This window comes from Macaca mulatta, chromosome 19 (genome assembly GCF_049350105.2).
Source record: "Macaca mulatta isolate MMU2019108-1 chromosome 19, T2T-MMU8v2.0, whole genome shotgun sequence".
Classification (NCBI taxonomy): Eukaryota; Metazoa; Chordata; class Mammalia; order Primates; family Cercopithecidae; genus Macaca; species Macaca mulatta.
In genome coordinates this window covers 19264742-19291995 of record NC_133424.1, presented here as the reverse complement: position 1 = coordinate 19291995, position 27254 = coordinate 19264742, and the positions used below count along the sequence as shown (strand labels likewise).

The 27254-nt window shown below is 56.2% G+C and overlaps 1 protein-coding gene and 4 long non-coding RNA genes across 15 annotated transcripts in view; 2 read left to right on the top strand and 3 right to left on the bottom strand.

Moving 5' to 3' along the window:
* The window catches only part of LOC144336870 (uncharacterized), an 88206-nt gene that overhangs the window by 15058 nt on the left and 45894 nt on the right, over nucleotides 1–27254 (top strand). The window lies entirely within an intron of this gene.
* The window catches only part of CRTC1 (CREB regulated transcription coactivator 1), a 98828-nt gene that overhangs the window by 45921 nt on the left and 25653 nt on the right, over nucleotides 1–27254 (bottom strand). For 3 of the 10 annotated variants that reach the window (XM_077978454.1, XM_077978455.1, XM_077978456.1), the window contains exon 1: nucleotides 26688–26935. The exons of 6 other annotated variants lie outside the window; for them this stretch is intronic. The gene's annotated coding sequence lies outside the window, so the exon portion shown is untranslated. Of the gene's footprint in view, nucleotides 1–26687; nucleotides 26936–27254 lie in introns of those variants that run through there. One more of the 10 variants, XM_028839604.2, reaches the window with a different exon arrangement.
* On the top strand, nucleotides 788–22805 carry LOC144336862 (uncharacterized). Of its 2 annotated transcripts, XR_013409267.1 has the most exons (4): nucleotides 788–2952; nucleotides 3259–3382; nucleotides 20333–20625; nucleotides 22584–22805. It is a non-coding gene; the product is annotated as an uncharacterized LOC144336862 (long non-coding RNA). The 2 variants fall into 2 exon arrangements; XR_013409268.1 differs by lacking the exons at nucleotides 20333–20625; nucleotides 22584–22805 and adding an exon at nucleotides 16134–16608 and having other exon boundaries at nucleotides 3259–4509.
* Nucleotides 2594–27254, bottom strand: part of LOC144336860 (uncharacterized) — a 37843-nt gene continuing 13182 nt past the window's right edge. The window contains exon 3 of the long non-coding RNA XR_013409265.1: nucleotides 2594–2721. This is a non-coding gene — a long non-coding RNA (uncharacterized LOC144336860). The remainder of the gene's footprint in view (nucleotides 2722–27254) is intronic.
* On the bottom strand, nucleotides 5659–22805 carry LOC144336869 (uncharacterized). The gene is made up of 2 exons (XR_013409276.1): nucleotides 22615–22805; nucleotides 5659–8553 (listed from the first exon to the last, which is right to left on the bottom strand). It is a non-coding gene; the product is annotated as an uncharacterized LOC144336869 (long non-coding RNA).

Sequence of the window (27254 nt, the reverse complement as noted above, 5' to 3'; positions counted from 1 at the left end):
CTGACCCTCGCCCCTTGCTGACAGGACCCTCGCCCTGGAGAACGCCCACCTCTGCCTCTGTCTGTGCCCACGTCCACGATCCTGCTGAGTCTACATCCCCTGCCCTGTCCAGGCGGCATCCACAGGGCTGGATGGAGCAGGGGCTGTGAGGTGGGGGAATGGGGGCCGGGTGGCCCTGGGGTGGCCCCGGTGTAATACGGCTGTGGCTACTTCTCCAGGACGTGGAGAGATGTTCGGGCAGCACCCAGTCTCCCGAGAACCCTGCACGGGACACAGAGACACCCCAACCTGCTGGCCCTCCCTGGGGCTCGCTCTGCAGACGGGGCCAGCCTTGGTCAGGCCCAGAAGCAATTGCCATGGCAACTGGCCAACCTTCTAATGAGATTGAGGGAAGCAGACGGGCTGATGGCTGAGCTTGGCCCTGCAAAGCCGTGGCAGGCCAGGGCCTCCCTGTGGGGGGCCAGAGAGGGAGGCGCTGTCTGTGCCAAGCAGTCCTCAGTTTCCCCCCCTCCCCACCTCTAGGCTTCAAGGTCTAGTCTCCACTCTCCCTGACCACTAAGCTCCAGCTCACATGCTTCCTCCCGGAGCCACCAGTCGCTACCTCTGGGCATTTGCACTGGCGCTGCCTGCACCAGAAGGCTCTTCCCCCTGGGCCCACCGCTGCCCAGCACTAAGCCTCCCCCAAGGGGCCACCCTCTGCATGGCCCCTCCCCTGACAGTCCAGATGGGGAAACTGAGGCTCAAGAAAGCACAGGGACTGCCTGAGTGCAGAGGCAGCATGCACCTCAGCCTAGGGCGTGGCCCTACAAGAGGAAGGGGGGGAGCAAACACTTTCTTCAGCCCAGTGAATGAACAGGACGCACCTGGATCCTGGATCCTGGGAGCTGACCAGGACCCCGGGGATTCGCACCCCTTGACCCTGCAGCCCCATAACTCAGGGCTTTCCAAAACAGAGTTCTGGGAAGGCTGATGAGGGCAGAGGGACCCTGGAATGGGGAAGGAGGCCTGGGCCTTGGAGGGCTCTCCAAGCGTCCCAGCAGCCACAGGCAGGGATGTGTGGTGACTTGAAGGACACTCCCACAGGGCAGGAGCCTTCATCCTCCCATGTCCACGCTGGCTGGTACCTCTGCTGCTGGCACGAAGCCCAGCTGGGCCAATAGCTGAGAACCAACTGAGGCTCAGGCACCCACCCGCTCAGCCAGTCCGGCTCCCGCCCCACCACAGCAGCGTCCCCACCTCCCCTCCCAGACTCAAGGCGAGAGTCTGCCCAGCACTGGGCATGGTTCTAGGTTCAGTGGACGTGGCTGCCAGCCAGCCAGACGGGCACTGCTCACACAAGCCCGTAGCCCAGAGCAGGCAGCAAGCATTAGATCTCCAGGCAAGTGGTGAATGCTGGAGCTTCAGCCTGAGCCACTGTGCGGTGGTGGCCTGGCAGAGACACAGCATGGGGGAGTCTTGAAGGGGAGGAGGAACAGCAGATGCAGAGGCCCAGGACTGGGAGCTCATAGGGTCTGAGATGGGCCACCAGGGGTGAAATACGGTCACCGACGGAACAGAAGCTTCTGAAGCCATTCAGCATCAACAGACAGAGCAGGACTCTTCTCTTAAAGGCTCCAGGCCTCCACCGTGAGGCCTCACCTGCCTGCTGCCCAGGCTCATGGTGAAGGAGCCAGCCCCACAGCCCTGTCACCGCCCCCGCCCCAGCACTCCCGGGGGACATGCCATCTGCTCCCTGCAGTTGAGACCTCGGCTTCAAAATGAGGCCTGCAGGAGCTGGCATGCGCCTTGATCCAGCGCCACGCTCAGGATCCCCCGCTCCCCAGGGGTTCCCCTTGTCACTGCCCTGAATCAAGCAAAACCAAGGAGGTGAACACCCTCCGGGCCGGCTTTTAACCAGACGCACTAGCAGGGCCGGCATCCCCAATGCCAGGAGGGGCCAATGCCAGTGTGAGAAGGGAGACAAGGACGAAAGCCCTCGGGCCTCTGCCCTGCCCTGGGGCGTCCAAGTCTCTGACAGGCACCCCCAAAGCTCCGAGTGATGTCGGAGGCTGCAGCAAAGCCTTCTGTCTCTGACTTGTGGACACAGAACTTCCCATGTCTGACCCTCAAGCCTCCTCCTGCGCTCCTCCAAGGGCCCAGCAAAGAGCCCCAGATCTCACGCATTTTGCTCGGATGCCCGTCGCCAATCGCCTGTGCGTGTTGTGGGGGAGGATCTTCTGCCCGGACACCTCGCTGTAGGGGTAAGGGATGCATGCCCGGCATCCCCTGATCGATTCATTCTCCCAGAGGCCAGGGCTGGGTAATGGCTGCCGGGTACACAGGGAATGTGGAAGCTGCTGCCCACCTCCAGGCGCTGGGTCCCAGGCGAACAGGCTGGTGACTGAGGGGATCCCCAGCTGTGTAGCAGGAGCTGCCAGCCCTGACAGATGCTCCCCAGGGAGCTGCCACTGCCCACCTCTGGAGACTGTGTGTGTGGGAACACAGCTCGCAGCGGCAAGGCACAGCCTGTGATGTCCCGCGTCTGTTTTCTTTCTCTCTCTTTTTATTTGCGACAGGGTCTTGGTCTATGGCCCAGGCCGGAGTGCAGCAGCACGATCAGGGCTCACTGAAGCCTCAACCTCCCAGGCTCAAACAATCCTCCCACCTCAGCCTCCTAAGTAGCTGGGAGTAGTGGTGTACACCACCATGGCTATTTTTTTTTTTTTTCTTTTTTTTTTTTGTCTGTTGAGACAAAACCCTAGGTTGTCCAGGCTGGCCTCAAGCAATCCTCCCACGTTGGCCCCCAAAGTGCTGGGATGATGACAAGTGTAAGTCACTGCGCCCGGCCCACCATTGGTTTCTCTTAGTGGCCTGTTCCTTTTTATTTTTTAAAAATCTTTTACGTGAAAAATATGCTTTCAAAAAAGCTGCAATAAAATCCACATAAAAAATTTACCATGATCTTGTTTGAAAGTGAATGAGGCCGGGCGCGGTGGCTCACGCCTGTAATCCCAGCACTTTGGAAGGCCGAGGCGGGCGGATCACAAGGTCAGGAGATCGAGACCATGGTGAAACCCCGTCTCTACTAAAAATAGAAAAAATTAGCCGGGCGCAGTGGCGGGCGCCTGTAGTCCCAGCTACTCGGGAGGCTGAGGCAGGAGAATGGCGTGAACCCGGGAGGCGGAGTTTGCAGTGAGCCGAGATTGCGCCACTGCACTCCAGCTTGGGCGACAGAGCAAGACTCCGTCTCAAAAAAAAAAAAAAAAAAAAAAAAGAAAGTGAATGATTCAGAGGCGTTTAGTACACTGTCAACCATCACCTCTGTCTGGTTCTAGAATATTTCAATCACTCCCTAAAGAAACCCCGTACGCATCAGCAGTCACTCCCCATTCCCCATCCCCCAGCCCCTAGCAGCCACTAATCCGCTTCCTGTCTCTGTGGATTTATCTGTTCCTGACTTTTTTTTTGAGATGGAGTCTCGCTCTTGTTGCCCAGGCTGGAGTGCAGTGGCGCAAACTTGACTCACTGTAACCTCCACCTCCTGGGGTCAAGAGATTCTCCTGCCTCAGCCACCTGAGTAGCTGGGATTACAGGCGCGCGCCACCAAGCCTGGTGGATTTTTGTATTTTTAGTAGAGATGGGTTTCACCATGTTGGCCAGGTTGGTCTTGAACTCCTGACCTCAAGTGATCTGCTCACCTAGGCCTCCCAAAGTGCTGGGATTATAGGCAGGAGCCACCATGCTTGGCCAGCCCCTCTGTTTTCTTACAGGAGTTTTACACTTCTAGTTCTTGCATTTAGGTCTTTGGTCCATTCTGAGTTCATTCTGGCTGTCAACTTTGTTTTTGCCTCAGTCCCTCCACGCTGTGGATCCCCACCCACGTTCACTGAGGGCCCAGTGAGAAGAGCCGAGCTGACCCCTCGCTGCATGCCTGGTCCACCAGAGTTCCTCAGTAAACATCTGCTGAGCTTGGGAAGCGATAAGGAATGATGATGAGAGCATCACGGGCACGTGGATTCTAGGCCGAGTCTCCTGGGCCCTGGAGACACTTCCCTGCTGCCTCCTCCCTCCCTCCAATTGTGTAAATACAGAACCACATACACAAACACCAGGGCTGCCTCGGAATGCCTTTTATCAGGCATGGTTGCTGCTGCCAAATTTCCAGACCCAGCTGAACAGAGGGTCCGCCGTGAGCACGTTTTGTTTCTCTTGTAGGTGGTGGCTGGGATGTGTGAAGGTTCCCTTGGGGGCTGAGTACACACAGCTGGCTCACAGGGGCCTCCCTCCCCACAAAGGAGACTCCAGCCCTGCCAGCTGGCCAAGCGCCCACCCTGGGTGGGCCTTGCAGCAGTCCTAAGAGGGGGGAGACACAGCTGTACCCTTATTTTGCAAGCTGGTAAACTGAGGCACTAAGGGACTACAGGAGGGGCCTCAGTTACAATCCAGGCTCTTTCCCCAGCTGGGAGGGCTGTCTCTTGTCATCATTTTTTTGTTGTTTGTTTTTTTTAAGAGTCTTGCCCTATTGCCCAGGCTGGAGTGCAGTGGAGTGAACACGACTCACTGTAGCCTTGACCTTCTGGGTTCAAATGATCCTACTGCCTCAGCCTCCCAAGTAGTTGGGACTATAGGTGCATGCCACCACACTCAGCTAAGTTTTTTATTTTCAGAGATGGGGTTTTCCTGTGTTGCCCAGGCTGGTCTTGAACTCCTGGCCTCAAGTGATCCTCCCGCCTGGTTTCCCAAAGTGCTGGAATTACAGGCATGAGCCACCACACCCGGCCTCCTGTTGTTATTCTGAAGGGCCTCTGGAGTATCCCCAGGCTTAAAGCTCTCTTTTCCTTCCCCCAGAGGCAAACCCCAACTCCCCACTGGCGGCACTCAGGGCCTTCCCCCCCATCCGCCTTTTGCCTCTGGGCCCTGTACCCACCAAGCCCTTGTCTGGAACCTTCCACAACGGTTCCCATTCATCATCTGGGACTCAGTTCAAGCACTACCTCCCCAGCAAGCCCTGCCGGACCCCTAGCCCCTGCATCCAAAATAACCCTCTGTCTTAGCAGCCCAGGCTGCCACAAGAAAATACCAAAGACCAAGCAGCTTAAATGACAGAAATGTCTTCCTCTGGACAGAATGCCTTCCTTCTGGAGGCTGGAAGTACAAGATCAGGGCCCAGCAGTACCCAGACCAGGTTCCAGGTATAGCGCCTTTCCTGGCCCAGGAGGGGGCCGCCTTCTGAGTCCTCGCATGGCCTCTCCCAGCTGTGTGTGCTTAGAGATCTCCCTTCCTCTTCTTACGAGGCCTCCAATCCTAGAGATCAGGAACCCCCTTATGGCCTGATTTAACTTTAACTACCTCCTAACAGCCCACCTCCAAAGACAGCCCCGCTGGGGGTGAAGGCGTCAACATGTGAGTTTGGGGGAGACAGAACTCAGTCTGCGGCACCTGCTCACAAATAAGCCTCCCGTGTCTTTCCGCAGGCCAACATGCCCTGCCCCGGGGGCCCGGCACCACCCCCAGGCACTGTCCATAAACAGGTGTATCTGTAACTGGGCAGCTCAGAACCGCCCCACATCCCAAGTCATCAGGGGGCAATCACAGGCAGCCAAACCCAGGCGAAGCCCAGGGAGCCCCGGATTCTCTCTGCAGGAGCCCGTGGGGCGCAGGGTGGGTGAGGAGAGGGGGTTTCTGGGCCGGGCTCCAGTGTGCCCTAGCCCTGAAGGGCCAAGTGTCTGTGATACAAGGGTGACCAGCAGTGCCTGCCCCCCACCCCCCAGGGCAGCCAGGCAGCTGAGATGTGACAAGCAGGAAGCTGTGGGCGGTGTTTCGGGAACCAGTCTCCCAAAGATAAGCAATGTGCCTACTCGGTGGGGTTTATGGGCTGGGGACGCATGGGGGCTGGCAGGGGGCCTGCAGACCACTTGGAGGCAGCACAAGGTAGCAGGAGCGGCCCAGAGTTCAAGGCCGGGCAGCCCGGGATGAATAGGGTCCTGTGCTAGATGGACTCACGGCCCCCCGAAACTCATGTCCACCAGAACCTCGGAATGTGACCTTATTTGAAAATAGAGAGTTTCTGCAGATGTAATTAGTGTGGGATCTTGAAATGAGATCATCCTGGAATTAAGGAGGTCCCTGCATCCAATGACTGGTGCCCCCATGAGAGGGGAGGACAGAGACACTGAGGAAAGTGGGCCAAGCACCAACAGAGGCAGAGATCGGGGTGCTTCGTCTACAAGCCAAGGACCTGCCGAGGATTGCTGGGGCCACCAGGAGCTGGAAAGAGGCCTGAGACTGGCTCTCCCTCATGGCCTCAGGAGGAACCAACCGTGCTGACTCCTTGATCTTAGACTTCTGGCCTCCGGAGATGAGAGACAATACATTTCTATTGTCTTAAGCCACCTGATTCATGGTGCCTCACTACGGCAGCCTAAGAAAATTAGCCCAGGCTGAGCACACTGGCACACACCTGCAGTCCCAGCAACACGGGAGGCAGAGGCAGGACTGCTTGAGTCCAGGAGGTGGAGGCTACCGTAAGCCAAGATTGTACCACTGCACTCCAACCTGGGCAACAGAGCGAGACACTGTCTCTTCAAAATAAAAGGAAGGAAGAAAGAAGGAGAGAGAGAGGAAAGGAAGGAGGAAAGAAGGAAGCAAACCCAGCCCCTGAACTGTGGAGGGCCTGGGACAAACCCTTTCCTCTCCAAGCTCCCTCTGGACACGGTACTCAACTAAGGCCACAACTGGGGGCACATTAGGAGGAGACGGCCACGGGGACCACTGGCGGCCTCTGGGCTGGTCCCCAAGAGTAGGGGGACCAAGGGGGGCACCACTGGCTGCAGAGTAGGGTCAATAAGGGCCCAGAGGGGGCAGGAATCCTGAGACTAGGGAGTAGGGAGGGGTGGTTACAGGAACCATCCAGGGTGAAGGATGAGGTAGGCAGCGGGTCGGGCGGCAGGAACTGCCGGGGTAGGAGTGGAGGCTGGACACAGGGAGCAGAGATCAGGCCAGGCCAGCACTCATGGTGGTCACTGCAGAGGGACGGGGAGGGTGTAGATGAAGTTCAAACCAGGATAGCACAAGGGGTGGCGAATGCCCAGCCAGTGACTCTATGGCAGGCCTGTGGGGAGTAGGGGGGCCCCAGTACACTGGGAGAAGCGCCCCTCCCAAATACACGACTCCCCAGAAGGCCCTGTGGGTGTGACCCCGACTCCACCCCAAAGTCCAGGGGCTGTACCAGGTAGCGTGTGAAGCAGGCGGGCTCAGTGTTCACTAGGCACCCCCTGACTGGGACATGCCCCAGCAGATCCAGGGGAGGCAAGAGGGACCCCGAGTGAGGAGCTGGCAATGTGCTTCGTTGGGTCCACACACGGCAAAAAGCCCTTACATTGTTTAAGGGCTGCTGAGGCCCCCGGGAGAGCCCATCCCCACCAACGCCACCAGCAAGACCAGCTGGAGATGCAGGCCACCTTCCCAGAGTGAGCCAGCAAAGGCCGTGGCCAGCCCCGGACAGGATATAGGCACAGGATGGAGCACCGTCCCACCTCAATCTGTGTGGGGAGCTGCATGGTTAAGCACACTTGCTGCTGGGCAGTGGCCCCTGGGCGGAGTGTGGCAGACCCTGGCACCCAGTACGTGACCCCATCATAATCACTGAGGGCCAGGTAGGAGTCACAGCACCTGGTTTCACCTGCAGCCACAGGAATCTGCCACAGGCTCCAGCGGGGCCAAGCAGAAGGATAAGGAGTGTGGATACCACCTCTGGGGAAGGCCACAGGGCTGCAGGGCTGGGAACTGAAGAGGCTTCCAAGCAAATGAAACAGAACCAACATATTCTTCTTATTATTATTATTCTTTTAAAGATGGGGTCTTGCTCTGTCACCCAGGCTGGAGTGCAGTGGTGCAATCATGGCTCACTGCAGCCTCAACCTTCCAGGCTCAAGCAATCTTCCCACCTCAACCTCCCCAGTAGCTGGGACTACAGCTGCAGGCCAACACGCTTAGCTAGTTTTTTTTTAGTAGAGATGTGGTCTCCTCAGGCTGGTCTCAAACTCCTGAGCTCCAACAATCCTCCTGCCTCGGCCTCCCACAGTGCTAGGATTACAGGTGTGAGCTACCACACCCAGCCTGAACCAACTTCTAAAGAAAATAGGCCGGGCGCGGTGGCTCAAGCCTGTAATCCCAGCACTTTGGGAGGCCGAGACGGGCGGATCACGAGGCCAGGAGATCGAGACCATCCTGGCTAACGCGGTGAAACCCCGTCTCTACTAAAAAAATACAAAAAACTAGCCGGGCGAGGTGGCGGGCGCCTGTAGTCCCAGCTACTCGGGAGGCTGAGGCAGGAGAATGGCGTGAACCCGGGAGGCGGAGCTTGCAGTGAGCTGAGATCCAGCCACTGTACTCCAGCCCGGGCGACAGAGTGAGACTCCGTCTCAAAAAAAAAAAAAAAAAGAAAGAAAATAAGGCAGGCAGGTGCGGTGGCTCACGCCTGTAATCCCAGCACTTTGGGAGGCCAAGGGAGGTGGATCATCTGACGTCAGGAGTTCGAGACCAGCTGGCCAACATGGTGGAACCCCATCTCTACTAAAAATACAAAAATTAGCCAGGCATGATGGCAGGCACCTGTAATGCAGGTACTTGGGAGGCTGAGGCAGGAGAATCGCTTGAACTCAGGAGGCGGAGGTTGCAGTAAGCTGAGATCGTGCTACTGCACTCCAGCCTGGGTGACAGAGCAAGACTCTGTCTCAAAAAAAAAAAAAAAAAAGGCCAGGCGAGGTGGCTCACACCTGTAATCCCAGAACTTTGGGAGGTCTTTGGGAGGTCAAGGTGGGCAGATCACTTGAGGTCAGGAGTTTGAGACCAGCCTGGCCAACATAGTGAAACTCCATCTCCACTAAAAATACAAAATTAGTCAGGTGTGGTGGCACATGCCTGTAATCCCAGCTACTCAGGAGGCGGAAGTGGGAGAATCACTTGAAACCAGGAGGCGGAGGTTGCAGTGAGCCAAGATCGCACTATTGCACTCCAGCCTGGGCCACAAGAGAGAAACTCCGTCTCGGAAAAAAAAAAAAAAAAAAAAAAGGAAGAAGAAGATAAGGCACGGAGAAGTTCCCCGGAGCTGCTCTGTGATGTTACGACTGCTTTTTCAAGTGACTTGGTGTCAGGAATGAATGAAATCGGGATCTCTGATACTTTTAAGCCCAAGCCCATTGTCCTGGTTTTGCTTACCCGCAGTGCATCCCGGGCAGCGATTGAAGCCGAAGAGGCCTGGGAATAAAGTTTCAAATGAGGCTAATGTACAGTTCTTCACCTAGTAACAAAGGGGGGTGGAGAGGCAGAGATGGGCCAGGATGGGACACTCCCCCAACCTCTGGACAACCTCACGGGGAGGGCCAGGACACCAGGGGAGGGGGCACTTGTCCTGACCCCAGAGTCCCCCTTGGTCCATCCCCAACTCTTGGGCATGATCGTCTCCTGGGGCTGCAGTAAGAAATGAGCACAAACCAAGTGGCTGACACAACAGAGATGTGTCCCCACACAGCTCTGCAGGCTCTCAAAGTAAGGTGGAGGCCAGGCACAGTGGCTCATGCCTGTAATCCCAACACTTTGGAAGGCTGAGGTGGGTGGATCACCTGAAGTCATGAGTTTGAGTTCAGCCTCGCCAACATGGTGAAACCCCATCTCTACTAAAATTACAAAAGAAAATTATCCAGGCATGGTGACAGGCGCCTGTAATCCCAGCTACTTGGGAGGCTGAGACAGGAGAATTGCTTGAATCCAGGAGGCAGCGGTTGCAGCGAGCCGAGATCGCGCCACTGCACTTCAGCCTGGGCAACAGAGTGAGACTCCATCTCAAAAAAAATAAAATAAAATAAAAGCAAGGTGGCCTCTCTCCCAGCTGTGGTGGCTGCTGGCTGTCCTCAGCACCTCTTGGCTTGTAGATGGATCGCCTCACTCTTTGCTTCTGTCTGCTTGTGTCCTTTCCCTGTCTTCTTTTTTAGGCTGGAGTGCAGTTGCGTGATCTCAGCTCACTGCAACCTCTGCCTCCAGGTTCAAGCGATTCTCCTGCCTCAGCCTCCCACATAGCTGGGACTACGGATGCGTGCCACCACACTCGACTAAGTTTTTTTATTTTTAGTACAGACAGAATTTCACCGTGTTAGCCAGAATGGTCTCGATATCCTGACCTCATGACCCGCCTGCCTCAGCCTACCAGAGTGCTGGGGATTACAGGCGTGAGCCACTGCGCCTGGCCTTGTCCTTTTCCCTTTCTGTCCCTGTGCCTCTGTTTTGCCTTGTTTGTTTGTTTGAGACAGGGTCCCAATCTGTCACCCAGACCGGAGTGCAGTGGCAGAATCATAGCTCAGAATCATAGCTCATAGCCTCGAACTCCTGGGCTCAAGCGATTCTCTTGCCTCAGCCTCCTGAGTAGTTGGGACTACAGGCGCACGCCACCATGCCTGGCCAATTATTTTTTAATTTTTTGCAGAGATGGGGTCTGGCTATGTTGTCCAGGCTACACCTGGACTCCTCCCACCTTGGCCTCCTAAAGTGCTGGGATTACAGGCCTCAGCCACTGTGCCTGGCCTGTTTTGCCTTCTTTTCTCTTTTTCCAAGACGGAATCTCGCTCTGTCACCTAGGCTGGAATGCAGTGGCACAATCTCGGCTCGCTACAAACGCTGCCTCCTGGATTCAAGCAATTCTCCTGCCTTAGCCTCCCAAGAAGCTGGGATTACAGGCACCCACCACCACACCCGGTTGATTTTTGTATTTTTAGTAAAGACGGGGTTTTACCATGTTGGCCAGGCTGGTCTCAAACTCCTGACCTCACGATCCGCCCGCCTCGATCTCCCAAAGTACAGGGATTACAGGAGTGAGACACCGCGCCCGGCCTCTGCCTTCTTTATAAGGACACCAGTCACTGGATTTAGGGCCCACCCTATTCCATAATGACCTCATCATGACTTAATTCCATCTGTAAAATCCCTATTTCCAAATGAGCTCACTCACAGGTTCTGGATGAACGTGAACTTTTGAGGGGACACTGTTCAACCCTCTACACTCACTAAACCCCATGTCACCTCCAGCCCACACTAAGAACCATCCCAGGGAAGCAGATGACATGGCTCTCACCTCATCCCTGTAGCCGGCCACCTGAGGGCTCCTCTGGGGCAGCCAGCTCCCCTCCTGGGCCTGGGCCTCCTCTGCTGTCCCCCGGGGACCGAGGGGTGAAGCGAGGCCGGCACACGTCAGCGGTGCTGGAAATGCGTGGGGCTCTGAGAGGCAGGTGGCTGGGAGTGCCGGCCGAGTCATTTGGCAGCGTCCACCAAGTGCCTGAGAAACGTTCCTGCCCTCTGACCCGGTAATCCCACTTCTGGGAAGCTCTCCTGAGGGAAATCGTCCAGAACGCAGATTTATGCGCGAAGATGTTCCTGCGTCACCAGCTGGGAGAGCAAGGAGCTGGAGCCTGTTCCAGGGCCCAGCCTCAACTCCAGAGAAGATAGAGGGCGTGGTACATGAGTCGGGAGGAAGTACTTTCTAGAACATGTTTACTGCAGATCTGCACGGGCACAGGCAGACCTGGGCTGAGGCCGGGTGGCCCCCGTCCCTGGGATGTCCCCAAGGGGGTCTGGGCAGCAGGAGCGGCCAGGGTGACCAGCAGCCCTGGAAGCTCCACACACGGGGAGAGAGGAATTCTCCAGAACACGGGAGGGCAGAGGCAGATCCCGTAAGCCAGGCTGTGTTGGGGGAAGGTGGCGGAACACCTGAGCCACGTGAGAGAGAGAGAGAATTAGACCCAGGAGAGCAAGGAGAAGCCCCTGACCCAGGCCAGAGAGGTGGAAGGCTCAGGAAGAGGGAGGAGGGGCTGGTGCCAAGGATGGCCAGGCCTCCCCAGGGATGCAAGTGGCCAAGATGGGTCCAGCCGGCAGCCTGGTGCCCCTGTGAGCACGCACAGCCACAGGTCTGGCACTGATGTCTTCTCCAACGCTGACTCAGGGGCCCGTGTGTGCGGACGGCTGGCCAGGCTGCCCTGACCTCTGCTCCAGAAGGGTGCCCGAGGCCTCCTAGGCTCTGGGTGGGGACTAAAGACTCCCGCTCCTCCTCTCCAGGATAGAGACAGGCAGGAACCCAGAAACCCAGCAGTGACGGAGAGCAAGGATTCTGGGAGCTGGACAGGGGCCCCCTGGAGGCCACAGGGAGGGTCAACCAAGATGGATCAAGCCGCCTAAGCCTCAGGCCCGAGCTGGGGGAGAGAAGCGGCGAGAGGTGCAGAGGCCTGCAGAGGTCAGAGGTCACAGGAGGCCTCCCCCTCAGCATTGCCACGAGGGGACAGGCGGGGGCACTAGGTAGCAAGGGGGGTCTCACACAGGGACACTGGCCTAAAGCACTAGGAAGAAAAGACACTGAGCTCCCCAGGGTGAAGCATACAGGGTTCTCCTGGGCGTACTCAGGACAAAGGGGACACTCCCCAGCTCCAGGCGGGTCCAAAGGACGGACCAGCAGGAGTGCTCCCAGGTGGGGCCAGTGTGCTGAGGGAAGGTGGGAAGGGGGTGACAGGGTCAGAGGCCTTAGGGAACCGCCAAGGCAAGCAAGAGGGTGAGAGACAGATCCCAAGCGCTTGATGCGGGTCAGTTCGGGTACTGGGGAGTGAGTTCCTGGTGTCCCCAAAAGGTCATATCCACCTCCTCATCCCTGGAACCTGAGAGTATCACCTTATTTGAAAAAAGAGTCTTTTCAGACATAATGAAGGGAAGGATCGTGGGATGAAGAAATCATCCTGGATTAGCCGGGATGACCCTACATCGGGTGGCTGCTCTGTCCTTTTAAGAGACAAAAGATGAGACACAGATGCAGAGCGGGACAGCCGGGATTGGGGTGATGCGGCCACAAGCCAAGGAACGGCTGGAGCCACTGAAAGCTGGAAGAGGCAGGAAAGATTCCTCCCCAGAGTCTCCAGAGGAAGCTCAGCCCTGCCGACACCTGGATTTTAGACTTCCGGGCTCTAGAACCACAAGAGAAGACATTCTTGTTCTAAGCAGCCCAGGTGTAGTACTTTAATATGTTACAGCAGCCACCAGAAACACACATGGCCCCCCAGTCCCAATAGGTGCTGCTGTCTCCCCTTCTAGGGCAGGGCTGAGAACCCGAAAACCCCAGGTCCCTCGATCCTAGAGCCGGCTTATCACGGAATCCCCCCACGCACAGCAACAACCCGTTACCTCTCTTTCTTTTAAAATGAAAATGAAATTGACTCCTAGTGAGTGCAGAGAACAACACCCCACGCACCCACACATCCCACCCCACAGACTGATCAGCTGTCACTGCTCCCTCCTGGGACCTCGCCATCTACAGAGGGGACGAGGGAGCCGTGTCGATGCTGCCAAGGAGCCCATCCGCCCCACCGGTTCCCACCTGGAGCCCAGGGGATGCCCTCGGGACACGGTGTCGCTCTCTCGACTCCCATGACCACATACGTGGGATGCTCTGTTCTGTGCGGGGAGATTTCACACGTCTCATAAGTGCAGCACACGGTGTCTGCTTCTGCCTGGGGTGATGGTGGAATGCCATCGCCATTAACACACCAACATGCATCCTCCCTCCTGGGGGCTCCTGGAGCACGGGGACAACTGAGAGGACGGTGATGTGTGCAATGTGCCCTACACTGATGAGGCTGCTATGGGCCTGGCACGGGCAAGGTGGGTCGACGCAGGAGCTGTCTCACTCCATCTAGGACCAGTATCCCTGCAGGGCCACTGCCCTGTTGTCCACAGGCCGTGTGACCACATCGAAACACACAGCTAAGGCTCCCTCTCCAGCCCCCAAACAAATGGCAACTAGGCAGAAATACCAACCAGATGCCCTCTCACCCTCCAGAGTTCTCTCTGAGGTCCTTTATCTAATGTGATGCAAGCCCACCATGAGGAAACCCGTCATGGACCTGGGGTCCCCCGTGAACCAGCCTTGGCCACAAACTTCCAATGCTTTAAGCCACGGCATGGAGATGCCACGTGGCTCCGCACCTCTGGGCCGTGGCGACACAGACACCCACCCTTCATCCCTTCCTCACGCCCTGCTACTTCCTGAGAGCTGTCTTCAGAAGCAAGGATGCTAAGGCAGACGGGAAGACAGGTCTCTGTCTCTCCCCATGGGGAGATTGGAGATGAGATGTCAACAGACTTACACACTGCAGGTAGACGGTTAACAACACCCAAAAGACAAAACCCACCAAATAAATGGATAAACAAAATGTGGCCCATCCATACAACAAAATATGAGTGTAGGCCGGGTAATTACAGTGGCTCAGGCCTGTCATCCCAGCACTTTGGGAGGCTGTGGCAGGTGGATCACCTGAGGTCAGGAGTTCGAGACCAGCCTGGCCAACATGGTGAAACCCCATCTCTACCAAAAATACAAAAATTAGCCAGGAGTGGTACCCCATGCCTGTAATCCCAGCTACTTGGGAGGTTGAGGCAGGAGAATCGCTTGAACCCGGGAGGCAGAGGATGCAGTGAGCTGAGATCGCGCCTCTGCATTCCAGCCTGGGCAACAGAGCAAAACCCTGTCTCAAAAAAAAAAAAAAAAAAAAAAGATTGTAGTATTGATTCATCCTACAGCGTGGACAAACCTCGAAGACATGATGCTGAGTGACAGAGGCCAGACACAAAAGTCCACATAGTGTGAGATTTCCATTGATACGAAATGTCGAGAACAGGCAAAGTCACAGAGACAGATTAGTGGTTGCCAGGGGCTGGGGGTGGAAATGGGGAGTGACTGCCTGCAGGGCGATGGAAATGTTCTGGGCGCAGACAGAAGTGAAAGCTGCACAGCACTGGGACTGTGCTACATGCCACCACAGCATACTCTAAAATTATTAATTTTATGTTACGTGAACGTCACGTCCATTCAAACACTGGTGGCTGTCCTTGGCCTCCTTGGCTTGTGGCTGCATCACTCTGGCCTCTGCCTCCTTCATTACGTGGCCTTCTGGCTGTATGCCTGTGTCGTCTTCTCTTTAAATAAGGACACCGGTCATGGGATTCGGGGCCGATCCTAAATCCAAGATGATCTCATCTCAAGGTCTTTCACTTCATCACACCCCCAAAGATATTTTTTCCACAGAAGGCCACAGTCACAAGTTCCAGGACTTAGGACATGGGCGCGTATGTCTGGGGGACACTCTCCAATCCACTCCACCAGCATCTCTGAAGCTGGCTGGGAGGCACCTGGCATGCCTGTGGCCTGTGTCCACACCCCAGGTGTCCTCTCCCCGGCCAAGGGGCCCCGGACACCTTGGTAACTGCTTGGCGCGTTTTCTCGTCTCACACTCAGAGTTGCAAGCTCTCCCTGGTAGGATGGCAGCAGGGCTGGGATGAATCTCGTCTGGGACTTAGTCAGCGGATGCATAGGTGTGGGGGTCTCCGGTGCATGTCCCCAAAACCCACAGCCCCTGGCGAATCACGGCAGACTCTGGCCACTGCTGAGACCCCGGCTGCACGGTGACCCGGGTACTCCCATGTGCTGGATCATGGGGTGGAGTACGTCACGGCACCTCCTGGGCAGACCAGAAGAGGCTGGGGGACCTCAGTAAGGGCCAGTGACTATGGACATGGCAGAATGTCTGCTGTGGTTGCTGGGTACCCTGGAAACACATAGCCATGTCCTAACCCCCCGATCTGTGAATGTGACCATATTTGGAGAGAGGGTCTTTGCAGATGTCATCAGTTAAGATGAGGTCGAGGCCAGGTGCAGTGGCTCACACCTGTAATCCCAGCACTTTGGGAGTCCAAGGCAGGTGGACTGCAGGAGGCAGAGGTTGCAATGAGCTGATTGTGCCACTGCACTCCAGCCTGGGCAACAGAGTGAGACCTTGTCTTAAAAAGAAAAAAAAAAGGCCGGGTGCAGTGGCTCACACCTGTAATCCCAGCACTTTGGCAGGCCAAGGTGGGCAGATCACAAGGTCAGGAGATCGAGACCATCCTGGCTAACACAGTGAAACCCCATCTCTACTAAAAGCACAAAAAATTAGCCGGGCATGGTGGCGGGTACCTGTAGTCCCAGCTACTCAGGAGGTTGAGGCAGGAGAATGGCGTGAACCCAGGAGGCAGAGCTTGCAGTGAGTCGAGATCACGCCACTGCACTCCAGCCTGGGCAACAGTGCAAGACTCCATCTCAAGAAAAAAAAAAAAAAAATGAGGTTGAACTGAAGTAGGATACGCCCTAAATCCAACGACTAGTATCCTCAGAAAAGCCACAAAGACAGGCACAGGGAGAGGAAGGAGGTGTCCACACGACAATGAAGGCAGAGACTGGAGTGATGTAAAGAGGGCCTGGAGCCACCGAAGCTGGAGGAGGCAGGAAGGATCCTCCTCTAGAGCCTCCTGCAGGCACCAACCCTGCTGACACCTGCACTGAATACATTTCTATTGTTTTAAGACACCCAGTTTGTGGTCATTTGTCACAGCAGCCAACAAGAAAGGAAGGACTGAGGCCCCATGCATGTGTGTACGCAGTGTACATGGGCAGAGAGAAAGGGCCCCATGCATGCGTGCATGTAGCATATATAATTAGAGAGAGACCGCCCCATGCATGCGTGCACATAGTGTACATGAGCAGAGAGAGAAATGGAATTCCAAAACTTGGCCGGGTGCGGTGGCTCACATCTGCAATCCCAGCACTTTGGGAGGCCAAGGTAGGTGGATGTCTTGAGGTCAGGAGTTCGAGACCAGCCTGGCCAACATGGTGAAACCCTGTCTCTACTGAAAATACAAAAGTTAGCCGGGGGTGGTGGCACACATCTGTAATCCCAGCTACTCGGGAGGCTGAGGCAGGATAATTGCTTGAACCCGGGAGGCAGAGGCTGCAGTGAGCCGAGATCGCGGCACTACACATTAGCCTGGGAGACAGAATGAGACTCCATCTCAAAAACAAAACAAAACCAAAAAAAAACCAACTCACTTTTTCTCCACCTTGACTCAAAACACACGTCTCGGTGCACACTTGGCTTCTGGAATGTGCGAGCACACATCTCTATTTGTAGCTGGGGGAACAGATCCTTTGCAGTTTAATTTAAAACCTTATCACCAACTGAATAACACGAACCACTGGCGGGGGATTCTGGCCGCTTGAAACAGGGTCTCCCTCCCCGAGAGCGGCCCCTCAGTCCCGGGCAAGAAGCCCGACGCCGACGCCGCCCACATGGACGTGCCTAGGGCCTCCCCGGAGCCGGCCTGTGCCCGTCTTGAAAATGTCAGGCCTGGTTTCTGACAGGTGCCGGACCTAACCTCAGGGAAGTCAGATCCCAGATGCGGCGGAGGAGGCCCGGCCCTGCTCGCCCAGGGTCAGCCGCCCGCAGGCCTCTGGGATTCTGAGCACTGCAGGGCGATCTGCCAGGAGCCACCTCCGGTCGAGGCGGAACAAATGATTTTTGAAAACGGCGTCTGCCTGCTGACACACGGCTTGCTTGGGGTCTGGGCTGAACCCGCCTCTCTGAGCAGCTCTTTCGACGCTGCCTCCCCCCAGGACGGCTAAGACAAAGGCGACATGCCCTCATTACCATGGGCCCAAAATAGTTTTTATGCTCCATTTTTTAGACATAGCTTGACTATGGAGTTACATAACACCAAAAGTCATTTTGTGATTTGGGAGGCCAGATCCTGGGCCTGCCAGCGCCCACCTGGTACCCCTCGAGTGCCCTCACGGCCCTGTCCCAAAGGCTTCACCCAGGCCCCCGAACTCCTAGTCGGGTCCCAAGTGGCACCTGCTGTAGGCCCTAGGGACCCGGTGGGGTCGGCCCTTGCCTGTCTCACCATCTTCAGGCCACATTCTGGGCCAGCGGGGCCAGGTACCAACTCGGACTGCCCCGAGGGTGCAATGATGCAGGGAAGGACCAGGCCCAGAGGAGGGGTTACTAGTTGGGGGCTGCACCCACCAGGGTAGAGGAAGCAGGGACAGACGATGGAGGTGTCCCTTTCCTCTGCCTGCCTCGTCACTCCCACGATCACTTCCCAGCAGCTAGACCTCCAGGGCCTGTCGTCAGTCCCCTCCCTAGAAATAGCCCGTGTCATCTCGCACCCAGACACCTGTGTGACTTCCTCCCCGGCCTCCCTGCTCCCTCTGCAAGTGGCCGCCGAGACTCCTTCATTTTCTTCTCTTTATTAATTCAGTTCAAATCGTGTCATGCTCCTGTTTTAAATACACCAGTAGGCTTTCATCCTATTTAAAATAAACCCCCAATCCGTGTAGCGGTTCCTCAACAAGTGACATGCTGAGCTGCTGTCTGACCAAGCAATCCCGCTCCTGGGTGGACGCCCCCACGAAATGAAGACAATCATATGTGAGTGTGTGTACCAGCACAATGGACAATAGCCAAAAGGTGGGAAAATCCAAGTGTGTGCCAAGGGATGAATGAATAAGACTGTGGTCTGTCCACACAATGCAATAGGATTCAGCCATGAAAAGGAATGAAGGCTGGGCACAGTGGCTCATGCTTGTAATCCCAGCGCTTTGGGAGGTGGAGGCGGGAAGATCACTTGAGGCCAGGAGTTTGAGAGCGGCCTGGCCAACATGGCAAAACCCCATTTCTAAAAAAAAAAAAAGAAAAAAAATTAGCCAGGCATACATGGTGGTGCACACCTATAATCTCAGCTATTCGGGAGGCTGAGGTGTGAGGTTGGATAGAGCCCAGGAGGTGGAGGCTGCAATGAGCTGTGATCGCACCACTGCACTCCAGCCTGGGTGACAGAGTGAGACCCTGTCTCAAGAGGAACAACAAAAAAGGAAAGAAGCACTGACCCATGCTACAACGTGGATAAACCTGAACACGCAACGCTGAGTGAGAGAAGCCAAGTACAGACGGCCACAGAGTATGAGATTCCATTGATCTGAAATGCTCAGAACAGGCAAATCCACAGAGACAGGAAGCAGATTAGTAACTGCCAGGGACTGGGGAGGAGAGGAGGGGAGGGACTGCTAATGGGGACAAGGTCTCCTTTTGATGGTGAGAATGTTCTGGAACTAGATAGCTGTGATGCCTGCACAATACTGTGAATGCGCTGAACGCCACGGAACTGTTCACTTTCAGATGGTGGATCTTACGTGGCGTTCACCTCAACAATAGATAAGTAAGATTCAAAGCCGGCCCCATGACAGGGCTGCCCAGGCCCTGCTGTCTTTTTCTTCTCCCTCACTCCTGTCCCCACTGCCAGGTCTTCTTCCTGCTGTCCAAGGCCCTCTCCCCAGGGGGCCCCTGCCTATGCTGTTCCTGCCTCACACACACAGCCCCGTGTCTGGAAACCACTGCTGCCTTGACCAGGGCTGGCAAGCGAAACCGTCCTGCGAGAGGCCCTGCTCTGCTCCCGCCCGGCATTCAGCCCACCCCGGAACCCTGCACCCTCCTCTCTGAGCTGCATCCTCCAGTCCTGCCCCCACTTACTGTAGGCTGAGGCTGGAGGGCAGTGTTTGAGCCCAGGGGTCCTGCATCCAAGCTGGTAGCCACCTCTCTGGGCCTCAGTGCCCCACACACAGGCAGAAACACAGGCTGTGAGCCTGTGTGTCCTGTGAGCACTACGACCCTTCCGCGGGCACAGTGTTTGAGGCAATCGGCTCCGGAGGGGAGGGACTGGCCCCTGAACAGTATGACGTGGCAGCCCCGCTCCAGCTCAGCATCTATGGCAAGGGCTCCAGGGCTGCCCTGGACCCCAAGGGCCATCACCCAGTGGTCATTACTGCACCAGGGACAGAGGCCACAAGGAGACAGACCCAGTCCTGGCTCTCACACAGCCTGAAGACCCTGGGAGAGGGGGCTGGGGGAAAGCCTTCTCCTGGGCCCTCCACTCCCAAGCCCAGCAACCCCCTCTCAGCCCCACCCTGGGAGTGCCACCATCACCCCTCACTCAAGGCTCCCCGAACTCATGTCTCCAGCCCAGCGCCAGTCACCCTCCGAGGGAGGCTATACAGACATCACAGGTGTTCACACACATGCACCCAGTCACACGTGTGCACATTCACAGCCATACACACAGTCACATTGTATCTATCAACACATTCATGCATGTGCATGCACACATGCTCACATGCACACACACAGGCTCACGATCCTGTCCCGCCTGCATGCCTGTTTATATGTGTGCACGCACACCACACCATACACACGTCCATGCACGCTCACACATAATGTGTGCGCCACCTCCCACTCACTTGCGTGCACACGAGCACATTCACACCTGCCCAAACCTGGCCCTTTCTTAGGAACCCCCCATGCCCCACCTGGCTCCCCCGTGCCCCAGCGCCTCTTCTGCCCTCTCACCTCTTCTGTCCTCACTCTGGCCCAAGCCACATCGTCTCTTGCCTGGACAAATACAGAAGCCTCCTACTGGGGTCTCAAGTTAACCCTGTGGCCCCCAAACCACTCAGCTGGAGTCTCTCCAAACTTCCCACCTGAGCAGGTCACTCCAGCTCTAAAGGAAAGACCCCACAGCACACTCTACTCGCCGGCCCCTATCCTGGCCGCGCCCTCTCCACACACTAATGCCTGCTGGGCTACGCCTGGGCTAAGAGTCATGTGGGAGCCGGCCAGGCGCAGTTGCTCACACCTGTAATCCCAGCACTTTGGGAGGCCAAGGTGGGTGGATCATGAGGTCAGGAGTTTGAGACCAGCCTGGCCAACATGGTGAAACCCCGTATCTACTAAAATTCCAAAAATTAGCCAGGCGTGGTGGCAGACGCCTGTAATCCCAGCTACTCAGGAGGCTGAGGCAGAGAACTGCTTGAACCTGGGAGGCAGAGATTGCAGTGAGCTGAGATCGTGCCACTGCACTCCAGCCTGGGCGACAGAGCAAGACTCCATCTCACAAAAAAGAAGTCATGCGGGAGCCACATTCTTGCCCCACCTCCAACAGTGAACCTCAGGCTCATGTCCCCATCCTAAGACCACACCCCCCACCACGGATGGGCTGTGGCTGCTGCACTCACTACGGGGTCCCCACAGCGGGGCACTGGGCAGCAGGGAGTACATGCCACCAGTGACTCTGGGAGTCCTGGAGGCATCCCTCCCCACCTGCAGCCCAGCATGGGGCCCATTCTCAGCACCCCCGTTCTTTGGCGACACCCTCCACCCCCCAGTTGCCAGCACATAAACGTACACCTGTCCCAGGCTTTGGGTGCAGGAATGCTGGAGGCAGCTCCAAACAGCAGCCAACCGCAAGCAGCGGCAGGAAGGAGCATGGACTGCAGTAAAGTCAACAGGGAAATGGGATGCGGCCCTGAGAAGGGTAGGTTCAGCCAGACGGGCCCCTTGGCTGGGACAAACCTCCAAACAGGCCAACTCAGAGAGACCCCGGGCCTGGGAGCCCACCTGCACATGCAAATAGCACTTGGTTCCAAGACGTGATCACACAAATGATGAAAGCAAAAGCATCATGATGTCCACACACTGAGAAGCAGAGGAAGAGGGGAGGACAGGCCAGTCCCTGGGGCCACAGGCGGCTGAGGGGAGGCTGCAGCTCCCTGCTGGGCATGGGGCCTGCACCACAGTACTTACTTTCTGTTGTGGGACGTACTCCTAGAAAGGTATGTCCAAGTCCTGACTCCCGGCACCTGGAATGGGAACTTACTTGGAAATAAGGTGTTCGCAGCTATACTTGAGTTAAGGTCATGTTGGAGTAGGGTGGGCCCTAATCCAATGGCAAGGGTCTTTACAAGAAAGGAGAAGGGGTATTAGCCGGGCGTGGTGGCGTGCACCTGTAATCCCGGCTACTCGGGAGACTAAGGCAGCAGAACTGCCTGAACCCGGAAGTTGGAGGTTGCAGTCAGACAAGATCGCACCATTGCACCCCAGCCTGGGTGGCAGAGCGAGTCTCTGCCTCAAAAAAAGAAAAAAAAAAAAAAGAGAGAGAGAGAGAGAGAGAAGGGGAAAGAGACACAGACACACAGGCCAGGTGAAGACAGAGTCAGAGACTGGAGTGATGCGGCCACAAGCCAAGGAGCGTCTGGAGCCCCCAGAGGCAGGAGGGATCCGCCCCTAGAGCCTTCTACAGATAGAGTCAACCTTGCCCACACCTTGATCTTGGACTTCTGGCCTCCAGAACTAGGGGAGTGTACATTTCTGTTTCTTAAGCCACCAGATTTTGTGGTCATTTGTAGCGGCAGCCCCAGGACACCAACAAAAACTGTGCTTGAAAGGCCCCTGAACAGGCACAGAAACCCTTCCCGAAGCCCAGGCTGGGAGCTGCAGGCCCCAGAGCCCAGTGCGGGCAGGAGAGGCCCCTCAAAGGGCTGGGGAGGGCAAGGGAGTATACAGGCCCCAATACTCAGGGTGCAGACAACAGGATGTGGCCAGGAGGTTGGAGGTTCCCTGGGGGTCATCAACATTTGGGGGTGAGAATGACACCTCAATCCCTAACCTGCCATGCTGAAATGAGAATGCTCTGGAGAGACCGTTCTGGCGATCAGAGCACAAGCTGGCCAGTAGCCACATCTGACCGGTGGACGGGAAGCTGCTCTTGTCTGTTTAATGAGCATTAGTTTTAGGCCGAGTGCGGTGGCTCACACCTGTAATCCCAGCACTTTGGGAGGCCAAGGCGGGCGGATCACGAGGTCAGGAGTTGGAGACCAGTCTGGCCAACATGGTGAAACTCCCTCTCTACTAAAAATACAAAAACTAGCTGGGCGTTGTGGCACATGCCTATAATCCCAGCTACTCAGGAGGCTGAAGCAGGAGAATTGCTTGAACCCAGAAGGCAGAGGTTGCAGTGAGCGAAGATCATGCCACTGTACTTCAGCCTAGGTGACAGAGCAGGACTCCGTCTTAAAAAAAAAAAAAAAAAAAAAAAAGAGTGTTAGTTTTGTTGCAAAGCGAATAGCAGGAGGATGGAGTGCACCTCCCAGGACCCACTGGGGATACCGTGTCACGGCTGCAATGTGCACTATCATGTCTTCCTGCAAACGGAGCTATTCTGATTCCTGCTGATTTCTGGGGCACCCCAAACCCTAGCTTGGGATACAGTGCTGTGGAGGGTGGCCTTGGGTGTGCGTGGCTCACCCAGCCTCATGCATACGTGAAAGGACAGTATGGGCTTGCGTGGGGCCCAGCGTGCCCTCCCACCCTGCTGCTTCCGGGCAAACTAGGGTGCCAGGAGAGGTGAGCGTGGGCCGCCCACAGGAGGCATGTGGCTGCTATTTTTAGCGTAGGTTTCCACATTTGCAGGCCCTCCCAACACAGCTCTACCCACCAGGCTGGGGAGAGGGCTGCCGGTGGTGCAGGGCTCACCCCAGCAGACACTGCAGGGCTGTGTCCTCAAGCTCCCACCTCTGCGCGGCCTTTCGGGATGTCAGCTCCTCCCCTCATGTGCAGCTGGGTGTGCAGAAAGGGGCTCTGTGCCTGGACACGCCACTTAATATCCTTGGGCCTTTGCTTCACGCACAAGTGGAATATTCCAAATGGACCTGGGCAGGAATCCCAGCCAACACGAACCCGTACCCTGAGCTAAGGCCAACCGGCGGTGAGCCTGGCCTCTGCAGAGCTGTACAGAAACACCACAAACCCCAACAACAGGCCCAGTAACATTGGAGGGAGGAGGGGCATGAGGAGGATGCCTAAGAGTGCAGGGCCTCAGCTCCCACAGAAGGGTCACAGCAGAGAACATGGAAGAGGAGCCTACAAAACCGGTCTACTCCGGGAAGACAGCCCGGCCACTACTCAAACAGTTAAACCCAGAGTCTCTGCATGATCCCGCAATTCCAGTCCTCAGTATAGACCCAAGAGAACTGAAGTTAGCGTCCACACAAACCCTGCAACACACATGTCCACGCAGCTCTGTTCGTAACAGCCAAAATGTGGAAACAGGCCAAATGCCCATCAACAGACAAGTGGATGAACAGAACGCGTTCCATCCATACAGCAGAATGCGCTTCAGCCAGATGTGCTCCATCCATACAGCAGAATGCTATTCCGCCATGGAGAGGAATGAAGCACTCATCTCATGCACGCTACGACGTGGAAGAAGCCTGAAGATACGATGCTGACTGAGAGAGGCCAGACACAAAACTCCACACAGTGTCAGAGTCCATTGATCTGAAATGTCCAGAACAGGCAAATCCATAGAGACAGGAAGCAGACTGCTGGCTGCCGGGGCGGGGGAGGGGAACGGGGAGTAACTGCTGATAGATAGTGTTTTTTTTTTTTTGTCTTTTTTTTTTTTTTTTTGGAGACAGAGTCTTGCTCCATCACGCAGCCTGGAATGCAGTGGCACGATCTCAGCTCACTGCAGCCTCCACCTCCCAGGTACAAGCCATTCTCCTGCCTCAGCCTCCCAGGTAGCTGGGATTACAGGCGTATGCCACCACGCCAGGCTAATTTTTGTATTTTTAGTAGAGACAGAGTTTTGCCATGTTGGCCAGGCTGGTCTCAAACTCCTGACCTCAAGCGATCTGCTCGCCTTGGCCTCCCAAAGTGCTGGGATTACAGGAATGAGCAACTGCGCCCAGCTAAGAGGGGTCTCTTTTTGGGGGGATGAAATGTTCTGGAGCTGGGTAGAGGTGATCACTGCACAATATTGAGAGGGTACTAAATGCCACTAAATTGCATACTTTAACATGGCTAATTAGGGCTGGGCATGGTGGCTTATGCCTACAATCCCAGCACTTTGGGAGGCCAAGGCAGGCAGATCACCTGAGGTCAGGAGTTCTAGATCAGCCTGCCCAACATGGTGAAACCCTATCTCTATTAAAAATACAAAAAAAATTAGCTGGGTGTGGTGGTGGGTGCCTGTAATCTCCCTACCAGGAAGGCTGAGGTGGGAGAATCACTTAAACCTGGGAGGCAAAGGCTGCAGTGAACCAATATCACGCCACTGAACTCCAGCCTGGGCGACAGAGTGAGCTCCTGTCTCAAAAACAACCAACCAAACAGATGTCTAACGGGGCCAGGCACAGTGGCTCATGCTTGTAATTCCAGCACTTTGGGAGGCTGAGGCAGGAGGATGGCTTGAGCCCAGGAAGGAGTTTCAGACCAGCCTGGGCAATATAGTGAGACCCATCTCCACAAAAACTTTTAAAAATTAGCTGGCCATGGTGGTACACACCTGTAATCCCAGCTACTTGGGAGGCTGAGGTGGGAGGATCACTTCAGTCTGGATATCGAGGGTGCTGGGATAGAACTACTGTACTCCAGCCTGGGCAACAGAGCAAAACCCTGTCTCAAAAAATTAAATAAAGGCTAATTTTTACGTTATATGTATTTTATATCAGTGAAAAAAGTATAAAGGAGAAATAAAAAGTATACCCAAGGTTCTGGCAGTGTGGGGGTGGGTGGAGGGGCCCAAAGTAGACCACCCTAGTGCCTTCTAACCAGGAAGCCACCCCGGCCCCGAGGACGTCAGCTGCTGATCCAAGACCCTTGGCCATAAGCTTCTCAGCCATCATTCACCCCCTCCCAAGGCAGCCGGGAATGGGCGGAACTGCCCGGCACCCACCCCAGGACCAGCGCGGCTGCCCCACCCACTACAGCCCAGAGGCTCTTGGGCCCACGTCAGAGCCTGTAACCTGGCAGGCAGGAGCAGGAGCGTGGCCGGCCGCAGCTGTGGCCTTCCTGAGGTCTGAGAAGCATTTTTATAAAAATGAAAACTGGTGGCCAACTGTTACTTTTTTTTTTTAAGTTAACTTAAACATCAGAATTGCTTGGCTTCTCCTGAAACGCTGGAAGTGCCGACAACTCAGGGCCCGGATTCCTGGCAGGCGATGGATGCATCCCCAGCTCCCGCCCAGCCCAGGCATGGAGGCGCAGGATCGGTGCCCTCATGCTCCCCTCCAAGGCGGCCCTGGGGCCGCCAAGGCCAACACGTCCCACTGCCCCTCACTCGGGTCGGCAGCTGCATGGGCTGACCCAAGGCCTGGAGGGAAGGACACCCCCACCAGCCCCCGAACAAGAAGTCCTTCCAAGCCCCTCCCTGAGAAGTGGGCCACCTGGGATGGGAAGGTTCAGCGCTAGGATGCCGCATGTGGCCAAGCAAAGCTGGGAATGCGGGTCTCACCCTGAGCCAAAACCCCAAGGAAATTCACTGCAGCTCATCCAGCAGTTAACTGTTAGCAGCCCTGGCCACAGTGGACTCCCCATCAGCTGGAGGCCTACAAAGCCCTGGGGAGGGGGCACTATGGCGTGGGACAGGGAGAAGAAAGAGGGGTGACTGGCCAAGCCTGGGCATGGGCTTTCTAAACAGTCAAGGATGAGGCCAGGTACGGTGGCTCACACCTGCAATCCCAGCACTCTGGGAGGCCAAGGCAGTGGATCGCCTGAGGTCAGGAGTTCGAGACCAGCCTGGGCAACACGGCGAAACTCAAATCCCGTCTCTAGTAAAATACAAAAATTAGCTGGGCACAGTGGTGGGTGCCTGTAATCCCAGCTACTGGGGTGGCTGAGGTAGGAGAATCACTTGAACCCTGAAGGCGGAGGTTGCAGTGAGCCAAGATCGAGCCACTACACTCCAGCTTGGGTGACAGAGTGAGACTGTCTCAAAAAAATAAAAATAAAAAATAAAAATAAATGTAAAAAATAAACAGTCCAGGGTGCTTGAGGGTGTGACCCTCGCTACCCTCTGACCCAAAGCCCCCATGGGAGCGAACAGCTAAACACGGCCAGGAGCCCAGCCAGCCGCCCACTCACACTGGCTCCTGGCTCCCACCCCCTCCAGCAGCCCCAGAAAACCCTGCAAGTCCAGCTCACCCGGAGGGATGGTCCCTTTCAAGAAGGATCTGCTGGCCAGGCAGTGCCCCCAGGCAGTAGGACGAGAGGCCAGGGAGGGATGTCGAGGCACAGGGAGTCCATAGCAGGGGAAGCCACAAGTCCTTGATGGCCCAGAACAAGCTGTGCTGGCTCAGATAGGCATGGGCCGGGCAGCTGGGTGGGTAGATGGAGGAAGGAAGTGGGGGATTTCCGAGTGAGTGGGGCTATGCAGAAAGCAAGCCGGAAATGGAGTGGCGGGAAGGTGGCCAAGGAGGTGACGCTGGACCTGGGAAGAGCACTCCAGGCAGGAGGCCCCGTGAGCACAAAGGCCCTGGTGTCACACAGTGACCATGACAGGGGCCTGCCAAGGAAGCCAGGGTGGGCAAAGAAGTTGGGGGTGGGGCCTGGCGGGCTCAGAGCCTCAAGAGAGCTGAGCCTTGTGGGACCCCACCCTGGGTGGGACAAGAAGCCACCGGAAGGATTTAACCAGGAGTGACCTGAGCTGCCCTCCCTGCGGCAGAGTCACTGCTGCTGGAGGAGGCAGGACCAAGGGGCCAGGGCAGGGCA